Genomic DNA, 11,481 nt, shown 5'->3' with positions numbered 1-11,481 from the left:
TGCCAGTACACTCGAGAAGAACATTACTCTTTGACAAAGTGCTTTGCTGCACGAAACGCATCAGAGGGTCTTCTCGAGGTTCCCGTCATTCCGGTATGCCTCAGTGCTAAGAATAAAGTACCTTTTTTAGTGACCCGGCAGTTATCAGCTTTTTTTTGGATACGTTCACATGCAGTGCACAGCCGTCGCTTCCTGCATGGGAGGATTTCTTTCTTTAAACTACCCTGGATGTTTTACTTTTTTTTCTTTTCAATTGAACCTGCTTCCTAGATTGTTGTACCTGTTCCAGGTCTTGCCGATAACGGTACCACTAAAAGAAATTAGAGGTTTGGAGCAAGTAATAACACATTTTAATTGGAAAGGGAGAAAACCTAGAATCAAGAAAAGAACAATGACATTACCAACAACACTTGGGGGCTGGCTCAATCGGATCTGATAAAATATTATGAAGCAGCCAGACTGAGCCCATTAATATACTGGTCAGCGAAGACAGAGACCAAACCATGGGTAGATATAAAAAGGACAGAGGTGCAGTCCACAGATATGGCTACTCTCCTATGGCTAAAAAAAAGAGCGCAAGAACTTACAAACCAGGAGCCAACCAGTTATAGCACACTCTTAAAATATGGGACAAGAATGATAACTATAAATGTGTCTTGTGTATCCCCTGTAGCCTGACAGTCTTGAAAAAGCGTTCACGCAAAACGATCATCGACGGAGGCTCTTATATATATGGCAATATCAGCTAGTTACCCAGAAAGCTGCAAAGATATTATTTAAGGTTGCGATTTTTGAGGACAGTGGTTCCAAACGCCACATATATAGCCAAGTAGTAAGCTTTAGTTCATCTGTGAATATAGCACAGCACTGCGCCTGATACTAACGGTATGTTTTCTTTCAAACCATACACAGACGCTTAGTAACTATTTTGCCTTAGCGTCCTTTAAGGGGCAATTACAACCATTTGTTACAGTAATTACAACCATAAGATATACACATTATGGCTGCATACTTACAGTGTATGAGAACTGCATTGAATACTAAATACCTATTTAATACAACTTCTACATTACATATTGGCAAAGGGTTAAGCAGCATTAAAATGCTATTGAGCCTCTTATTCTGAGGCTATATTTCAATGTTATTCAGCACATCCTCTATAACGTCAATATATTACTTAACTTTCGTTTCTGAGGCTTTACCTTTACAGTATGTCTACTCAGCACATTATTTGAGCTCCTGAGAGGGGAAGTCACATCTAAAAGCATGCAAATTACTAGCCAAATTACTAATATTGTTGACAACATGAATCGCACCAGAAGATACGTCTGTTGCACTCTAGCCAACTTGTGTCACCACTGATATGGATACGGACAAGGTGTCTCTTCTGGGAAAGAAATACACATTGATCCCATGAGAAAGATGGCACCACCCAACAATCCTATCAGTAATCTGCCAATTTGAATATCTTAGTTCTAGAGACATGAACTTATTTAGTGTAACAATTTAATAGGTACTAACAACTGTCCTTAGATACTACAATATATTTTCTCTAAGACAATTTGTAGCTACAGACGAGACAACAAGTATTCTAAGGCTTGCCTTAAACTAGCCCGGTTACATGATGGGTATATGCTGGGTGTAACCTGGCTAGTTTAAGGCATTTCTGCATTGACTAATGACCCATCGGATTAACACAGCAGGGGTCCCTGGCAGTCCCATTCAGTTTGAATGGGACTGCCAGGGACCCCTGATGTTAATGTATGGGCCATTAGTCAATGCAGAAATGCCTTAAACTTGCCTTAAATACGACCCAGCATGTACCCAGCATGTACCTGGGTCTTTTTGGCGATTGCCACTGGTTTGTGTTAGAATAATCGTCGGCACTACAGTATATATCAGCAATCTTTCTTTCAATTAAGTGTACTAAGTACACTAATACAATTATAGCCAATTTAGAATTAAAAAAAACTAAGACCGATACTTAGGGTCTGAGCATATCTATCATCCACTTTTGATCTCAACTTATTGCAAATTATCCAAGAGTGACTCTTTGTGAGTCTTTTTTAACGAATTGTTTCTTCTGAAGGACATTAGTGAGCCCAGAGGTATATTAGTTCATGAATTAAGGAAACAGGCTACTGTATTCAAGGCATTATGAAGTACTAGCTTTTGTGCCTGGTCTCATCCGGGGAATGTAATATTGAATACATCTCCTCGCCACCCCTCCCCCCCTGCTGCCGGCAAATCTCCCCGCCCCCCTCCCCCCTCTGCTGGATGTAGTGCAGGCTGAGATTTGTCTCTGTGTGTGTGTCTGTCTGTGTGTGTCTGTCTGTGTGTGTCTCCCCCCACTGCCGGAACATGTATTTGCCCCCCCCCACCCCTCTCCCCCGCTGGCAGCACATCTCCCCGCACCGCTGTGGCATGTCCCCTCGCTGGCGTTTCATCTCCCTGTCCCCCATTGGTACATCTCCCCCCACTGCCAGCACATGTGTCATCCCCCCGCTTCATCCCCCGCTAGCTGGCACATCTTCCCCCCCCCCCTGCTGGTACGTCTCCCCCGCTAGCTGGCACATCTCCTCCCTCTAGCTGGCACATGTCACCCCCTCCCCCCCCTCCCCGCTGGCACATCTCCCTCGCACATCTCACATAACACATACACATACAGCCCTGATCCAGGCAAGGACACACCCCCTCCCTTAGTAGCCACGCCCCTCGCCCTGCTCCAACATTAGCCAAGGGAAACTTAGAATGTCCATAAACTTGGGAGGTGAGTCACATTGGAACCTCAAAATAGTTGCGTTGACCTACAAATCCAGCGCAGAATGTACAGTGAAAGTTTCGTTGTGCTACGTGGTGCCGTTTCTGAGATATCAATGCTTCTGACATACAAATGGAAAACTGAATCCAACTTAGAATTATAGTATAGATATGCTATGTCTAAATACAGACAACTAAGTTCTACTAACCAAATATAGTAAAACTTATACATCATAAATACTTTAGAGGTCTCTCCAAAATCAACTACAATCGTGCATTAGTCTGTACACTAATTGCCTCTTTCAAAGGAGCTACACAGTCCTTTTGTATATCTATGTTTGGTCTATTTCTGCACCCCTTATTTTAACTACTATTTCAATAAAGAATATAATTTAAATTTAATAATATACACAATTAGGTTAACGAGTGCTATCAGAACTGAGTTATTTTTGTTTTGGTATTTATATAGTATATAATGCGATGCTATTGAATATAATGCGATGCTAAGTGAGTCTTAGCCTTTCTCCCATCCAGATCCTGAAATAAGAAATTTTCCAGGAAGGAGAAAGAGGGAGAGCGCATATTCCCCAGGTATCTCATATGTTGTATAGATGAGTGTTTTGTGAGGTATATAAGTCAATGGGTACTTATAAGAGATGTGCAGAGGAACATATAATGGAGACCGATTTGGGTGAAATTATATCTTGGCTTTATTGAGCCTGCACCTTTAGGCAAAACATACAAAAACAACAAAATAACAAACCCCTATCCCTTTGTAAGGGCTAACTTACTTCCCCAGACCCTATCTGCAGGACTGGAGGGATATTCCCATTACCATCCTATCACCCCAAAGTCCCAGGAAGTACCTTAAGCAGGTTGCCCTCTACGTCAGTCTCTGCAGGTTCCTGGTCCTCTGTGTCCAGGAAATATAGGTCTCTAGGTGTCTGGGTGTCTTGATCTCAGCACAGCCTTTGAGCTCAAGACAGTGTCTGTGTGTGTTACGCCTGTGCTGCCCGCAGACCAGACCCGTCCCATTGAGCTGAAGGGGGAAGTGGTAATACACGCACCCGCAGCAAAGGGAGCGTGTCCGGAGTGTGGTATAAAGTGTTGCCAGGCCAGGTGTAGTAAGGTAGACAATACTTGCCGGTACCGGTTGTAGAGATAGAGTGAAGAATGCCTTGCCGAGGTCCAGGAGTGGAGAGCGGAGATAGGTCGTAGTCCAAGCCGTGTTCAAGGGGTTACCAGAGTGAGCGTTGTCCAAGGATTGCCGAGATCGAGAGCCAGAGGGGGTAGTCGTACAAGCCGCGTCAGAACCTGTGAAAACACTGAGAGAATCCAGAAGTACTTCCATACAGAGAGTATGTCGAGCAAAGACTGAGAGCAGAGAGGAGCTCGATAAAGCAGGAAGGTCCAATTAGGAACGGAGGCAGGACAGGAAGAGCTACGGGGAGACACTGCAGATTGGTGCAGGCATAACAGGCCAGGTGAGTCTTGTTGGTAACCTGAGTATGCTCGTGTGGTGTGCGGGGGCGGAGCCTGAGGTCCGGGGGACGGGAAAAGTGTGCAGAATGAGCGCGCTCCGTAATGCGTGTACGCGCGTGGACCGAGCCAGTGGATGGTGCAGGTGTGCGCGTGGGAGGGCATGGGCGTGCCTGGCGCTGAGCAGAGGAATCACTGAGGGGAGTGATCCCGCGACGGCGGCAGGGGCGGGGAGCCGCAGAGGTTGGTAAGGCAGGATTGTTTTGTGTGTCCAGGGACTCCCTGAGGGGAGAGGGTGCTCTGTGTGGGGAGCGCGGAGGATGCCGATTCCTGACAGTGAGCAGGCTTCTCTGCTCTCCTTCTGTCAGCCCAAATGTGAGCTAAGGAAATCTCTCCTGTGTCTCAAATGAGGTTTTTTACAGAGCTCTCATTAGTCTAGGTGGAGACTAGTTAATTCAACTATCTCTCTGCTGGATTCTCAGAGCTCGAAGGCTGCTTTATTTAAACAGGAATATGTCCCTGTTACAGAACTTTACTAAAATAATGTATTTTTCTGTCTCGTTAGCGCAAAAGTCTCTTTTGCATCAAATTCAAAACCCACTAGTGGCTGTTATTAACGCAATGCTATTTACAGGAGAAAACATGACAAAATATGTTATTGGCCTTTAGAAAGTATGTGATAAGGCTTAACATGACATTAAGCCTGGGAATCATCAAACTCTGTTAAAACCGAGTTAATAAATGTTAATAAACCAGGCAGAAAAAAATGATCACTTCTTATTACTATGATTTTATGATCTAAGTCATCAAGATTCCAGTAATAACTTATCAGGGGCAAAATGTGTTTGCTTGATGCAATGCAAAAATTAATGCGACTGTTAATAACGCATTCATTCCTACATCACGATCGCATTGCTAATATTTCTACCATAGTGTTCTGTAATATCAATTATTCCAGAGCCATATGATATAAATAAATTAACACCATTGATGCCTGTGGATATCAAAGTATACCACAGATATTAAAGGGGTTTAAAGACAAAAAAATTATACTACCTACCCCCCTTGACTGCCTTAGTAGCTAGGGAAGCATTACCAATCAGATTGCTTGATGTACCACGTGTTTCGCTCTCGTTAAGATGGCATCATAGATTGAGAGGGCTTAGGTAGCCTCAGTGACAAACTGTGGTGAGGATAAGCACAGCCATCCTTTCATTTGTGTGGAGCCTGGCATCTGTAAAGATCTAGGCATTTGGAGTTCTCTATGGTCCTATTATGGTCGAACTCTATTAAGGGGTTTCACTGTTTCTAACAGGGAGCTTCAGATTCTTACCGACAGGGTTCGGGGGTTATTTAGATTTTTTTGATAATCAGGAAGTTATATTTTTGGACCAACACCTCAGGGGTGGAAGAGGTGGTGATTGGTTTGGGGGCACAGTTATAGCGCTGGATTTAGATGCTTGGGTAAGAACATTTGTATCAGGGCAAGGTATGTTCCGGGGGTTTCAAACCGATTCAATTACTCATTGTCTTGTATGCAATTGCTGTAGTTCCATAAGTTTGCCCCAGAGGTGTATCAGCATGGAAAGTAATGCCCCAAGCATTGTGGGACCTAGTGGCAGACCTTTAATGGATTTTGTGTGGGCATGGGGCATCTGTTGTATCAGGTGCATTGGTAGCTTATGTAGCTGCCTAATGGGAAGATTTGGATCTGGTACGGATGCTGGGTTAACAGGTTGACATAGTTGGCAGTTCAGTTAGTGGGGATATCATTCTTTATAAGGTTAGTAGTTACATAGTTACATAGTAGATAAGGTTGAAAAAAGACATACGTCCATCAAGTTCAACTTATGCAAAATTTAGACAACAGATACTTTATCCTATATCTATACTTACTTATTGATCCAGAGGAAGGCAAACAAAAAACCCTATTAAGGGGAAAAATACATTCCTTCCTGACTCCAAGAATTGGCAATCGGATTAATCCCTGGTTCAACATTCTTCCCATGTTTACTTATTTGGTATATCCTTGTATACCTTTCCTTTCTACAAAGATGTCCAACCTTTTTTTTAACAAATTTATTGCATCTGCCATCACAGTCTCCATGGGTAATGAATTCCACATTTTAACTGCCCTTACTGTAAAGAACTCTTTCCTTTGTTGCTGGTGAAATCTCCTTTCCTCCAACCTAAAGGGATGCCCGAGTCATTTGTACTGCCCTTGGGATGAATAGTTCATTTGAAAGCTCCGTGTACTGTCCCCGAATATATTTGTATATAGTTATCATATAACCTCTTAGACGCCTCTTTTCTAATGTAAATAAATCTAATTGAGCTAGCCTCTCCTCATAAGATAGATTGTCCATCCCCTTTATTAATTTGGTGTCTCTTCTCTGCACTCTCTCTAGTTCCAGAATGTCTTTTCTAAGGAGTGGCGCCCAAAATTGTACTCCATACTCAAGGTGTGGTCTTACTAATGCTTTGTCAAGGGGCATAATTATGTTTAATTCCCTTCCATCCATTGCCCGTTTAATGCAAGATAAGATCTTGTTTCCCTTTGCAGCTACTGCATGACTTTGGGCACTATTGCTAAGCCTGTTGTCTACAAGCATTCCTAAATCATTCTCCATCAAGGATTCCCCCTATTTATCCCCATTTAATGTGTAAGTCGCCCGTTTATTCTTGCATTCCAAATGCATAACCTTACATTTATCTGTATTAAACCTCATCTGCCATTTACCTGCCCACGTTTCCAGTTTCTCCAAGTACTTCTGGAGAGAAATTACATCCTGCTCTGATTCTTCTACCTTACAAAATTTAGTATCATCAGCAAAGATGGAGACATTGCTCTCGAGGCCAACCTCAAGGTCATTAATAAACAAGTTAAAAAGCAAGGGTCCCAGTAACCGATCCCTGAGGTACTCTACTCACGACTTTACCCCAACCTGAAAAATTTCCATTTATGACAACCCTCTGTTTTCTATCCTTCAACCAATGTTCAATCTAGGTGCATACATTATTACGGAGTTCAATTTGCTTTCTTTTGTACACCAACCTCTTGTGTGGAACCAACCTCTTGTGTGACACCAACCTCTTGTGTGGAACCGTATCAAAATCTTTTTAAGACCACATCAACTGCATTACCCTGGTCTAAATTCCTTCTTACCTCCTCAAAGAAACAAATTAGGTTAGTTTGGCATATTTTATCCTTCATAAATCCAGGCTGACTATTACTAATGATTTTGTTTTCCATTAGGTATTCCTGAATATTATCCCGTATTAAACCTTCAAGTAGTTTCCCCACTATTGAAGTCAGGCTTACAGGTCTGTAATTCCCTGGTTGTGATCTAGCTCCGTTTTTTAATATAGGCGCCACATCTGCTTTACGACAATCTTGTGGTACTAAGCCTAGGAAATTGAGTCTTTGAATATTAAATATAATGGTATGGCTATTACTGAACTTAACTCCTTGAGAACTCTTGGATGTATACCATCGGGACCAGGTGCCTTATATACTTTAATTTGTTCAAGCCGCTTATGAACTTCTTCCTCAGTTAACCAATTGTTCATTAATATGGAGGTTGTGGCTTCCTCCTGTGGCACTACTATTGAAATTGATTCTTCCCTTATAAACACAGAGGCAAAGAATTTGTTTAATACCTCTGCTTTTTCGTTATCTCCAATAATCTGCCTGCCCATCTCACACTGAAGAGTTCTATATTTTCTTTTCAAATTGTTTTGTTATTAAGGTGCTTAAATAACTTTTTAGGGTTGATCTTACTTTCTATTGCAATCCTTTATTCATTATCCATTTTTGCTAATTTGATTGCCCTTTTGCAATTTTTGTTACATTCCTTATAATTCTGATACGATGCCTCCGTCCGTTCTGACTTAAATAATCTAAACGCCTTCCTCTTCTTGTCCATTTCCTCCCCTACCTGTTTATTTAGCCACATTGGTATTGACTTATTTCTTTTATACTTATTACCCAATGGTATAAACTGATAAGTGTGCTTTTCTAACAATGTTTTAAAGACTGCCCATTTATCTTCTACATTTTTCCCTGCAAAAACATCATCCCAATGTATTACTTGTAGATTAGCCCTCAGTTTATTAAAATCTGCTTATCTAAAGTTTAAGGTCTTTGTTGAACCCAAGTAATCTGTTTTTTGATCATTTATTTCAAATGAGACCATGTTATGATCACTGTTACCCAAATTTTTCAGGACTTGAATATTGGTTATTACTTCTACATTGTTTGATATTACCAAATCCAGTATTGTCCCTCTCCTGGTTGGTTCCTCAATAATTTGGGCCATATAATTGTCTTTAATTGCCCCAAAATCCTGTTTCCTTTTGTTGTAATACTAATCTCATTGCCCCAGTCTATGTCTGGATAATTAAGATCACCCATTATGCAAATATGACCTAGTTTTGATGCCTTTTCCATTTGCAAATGTATTTTAGCTTCCTCAATCTCACAGATATTTGGTGGTTTATAGCATATCCCTACAAACATGTTCTTTATACTTTTACCTCCACTGCTAATTTCTATCCACAAGGTCTCTACATTTTCATCATTCCCTTCATAAACATCTTCCCTTATTATAGGCTTTAGATCCAGTTTAACATATAAACATACTCCACCTGCTCTTCTATTTGCTCGATCCTTCCGAAAAAGGGAATAACCCTCTAAATTAACTGCCCAGTCATGAGTTTCACCCCACCATGTTTCAGTAATGCCTATGATATCGTACTGCTCACTTGCAGCTATTAATTCAAGCTCCCCCATTTTATCTGTCAGGTTTCTTGCATTAGCAAGCATGCATTTCAGTTTTTTTTCAGTCTGTACTTTTATCTTATCTGCTCCTTCCTTACTGCGCCAACTTTGTTTAGTCTTTAGAAGTTTTCTATTATTATCTCTATGTACTATTGGTGTCTCACTGCTTGTCAAACTCCACTTGCCCATATTCTACCTCCAAAACCCCTTGTTTCCTCTTCTATTGTATTTAGTTTGTTATCTGTTTCATTTACCTCCTCTCTCCATCCTAGTTTAAACTCTCCTCCAACCTTTTTAACATTATCCCCCCTAGCACAGAAGATAACTCTTCATTGAGGTGCAATCCGTCCCTAGAATATAGATGGCACCTCTCAGAAAGGAGTCCAGTGCTTTAAAACCCCCAAACCCTCCTTCCTACACAATTTTCTTAGCCATGCATTAACCTCCCTAATCTCTGACTGTCTCCCTGCGGTTGCGCATGGCACTGATAGTATTTCAGAAAATACTACCTTGGCGGTCCTTGCCTTAAGCTTTTGGCCTAGATCCCTGAAATAATTTTTTAGGACCCTCCATCTTTCACTAACTTTGTCATTGGTGCCAACATGCACCAAGACCGCTGGGTCAATCCCAGCCCCCTCCCCCCACCACAATCTTTCTAACCGATCCGCAATGTGCCGAACCCGAGTACCCGGGAGACAACAAACTGTTCAGTTCATGCGGTCATGGCAACAGATTGCCCTATTTACCTTCCTAATAATGGAGTCCCCTACCACCACAATCTTTCTTGGTATCTGAGCATCCTGAGTTTCCTCTGTGTCGGAGGAACTATTCCCCTGGCTGCTAGAGGAATCAGTCTCCCCCAGCCTTGCCATTTCTGCCCTGACACTCCCTATATCTTCACTCAATATGGCAAATCTATTGGGATGGGTCAGCTCAGAAATGACCTGCCTCTCCCTATTGCCCCTGCTTCCCCTTCTGTTACCCAGCTACCTACCTGTGCTTCACTAACAGCAACCAAGCTACCTACCTGCTCCTCACTAACAGCCCCACCATCTGCACCACTAGTCGAAGCAAGGGCCTGCTCAATGAGCTCTAAATCCCTTTCAAGATTGCCAATGTCCTACAATATTGCAAGTTGCCTCTTCAGATCAGCAATCTCTGACTCTAAAGAGACCACCCGCTCACACTTCTCACTGCGGTATGCTCCTTGGAACAGCTGCTCCAAGTGCACATACATGTGGCAAGATGTGCATTGAGTGGCATTTTCAATCCTGCTCATTATAGCAAATATGAAGTTTATAAGTATTAACATTAAACTGTACTCCAATATACTATACCTTTTTTAAACGCTTCTGGATCTAACTGTACACTTCGAATAACCAGAACTTAAATCAATCACACAGACCTGTAGACGCAAGCTCAGAATTCGTTAGAAGCCTCTGTTTAAAAAAAAAAGAAAAAAAGTAGGATGTATTTAAATATTTTGTGGTGTGAATAGTGGTGGCTTAAAAGGCTATTAGTAGTGTAGACTGGAAGGAGGGTTTGGTGCGGGTTATTCCTGATGTTTATTCCTCCCAGTTTGAAGAAATGTTATTGAATGTGGCCATTGTTGCAGCACCATTTGAGCTATGAGGATAAGCGAAAGGTGTGTGCCTCGAAGAAGGGGGGGGGGGGCTGCAGTTTGTCTTTTGCGGATGTGGTCGTGGGTGCAGATTATGTTCATTTCCTGGTACATGGTTCAATACTGATTAGTTGGGCAGGTGCTCATGGGTGCAGATAGGCAGCTTGAGCTGAGTTTTGATTTACCCAGTAAGGCGGTTAAAAGAAGTTCTAGATATTAGGCCTCTAATGCTGGGCCTATTGTTGGTTCATGTCCAGGGTGAACGTTTTGCTAGGTTACAGTTTCAGCACATTTTTTAGTTGTGCCTTCAGCTGCTTTAACATAGGAGCAGTGACTGAAGCAGTCCGGCTGGGTTTGGGTAGTGATATAAAGACAATAAGTCATAAATTATGCTAAGCCTTGATTGTTTCTGAAGGAGCTTCAAGGTTTAGCTTAATTTACTACACTAGGATCTTTGGTCTCTATTCCATACGGTGAGAAGTAATTACTGCACACCTAACAATGTGTTAATTTCAATTCACTTAAATTAAATGTAACACTTTCTTCACTGTATACAACATTTCTCAGTATAGGGCACATTTACCAAGAATTTAACCTTGCTAACAAATATAGGGTAAAGTGCCGGTACGGGTTATCACACCCATTCTGATGTTTTCTCATATTCAAGTCAATGGAAGTTAACACCAGAACGAGTGTGATAACCTGTAACAATACTAAATATATGTGTTAGTGAGGTTAAGTTTCTGGTAGAGCTGATCAGGAGCTACAGTGCTTACAGTATATCTCCAAGCTACTGCTTCTTACAGTGAAAGTCAGTGATTCAACTATCAGGTATCTGTTA

Source organism: Ascaphus truei, chromosome 6 (genome assembly GCF_040206685.1).
Source record: "Ascaphus truei isolate aAscTru1 chromosome 6, aAscTru1.hap1, whole genome shotgun sequence".
NCBI classification, from domain to species: domain Eukaryota; kingdom Metazoa; phylum Chordata; class Amphibia; order Anura; family Ascaphidae; genus Ascaphus; species Ascaphus truei.
The sequence above is the reverse complement of the archived record's forward strand: the minus strand, read 5'-3'. Positions refer to the sequence as shown.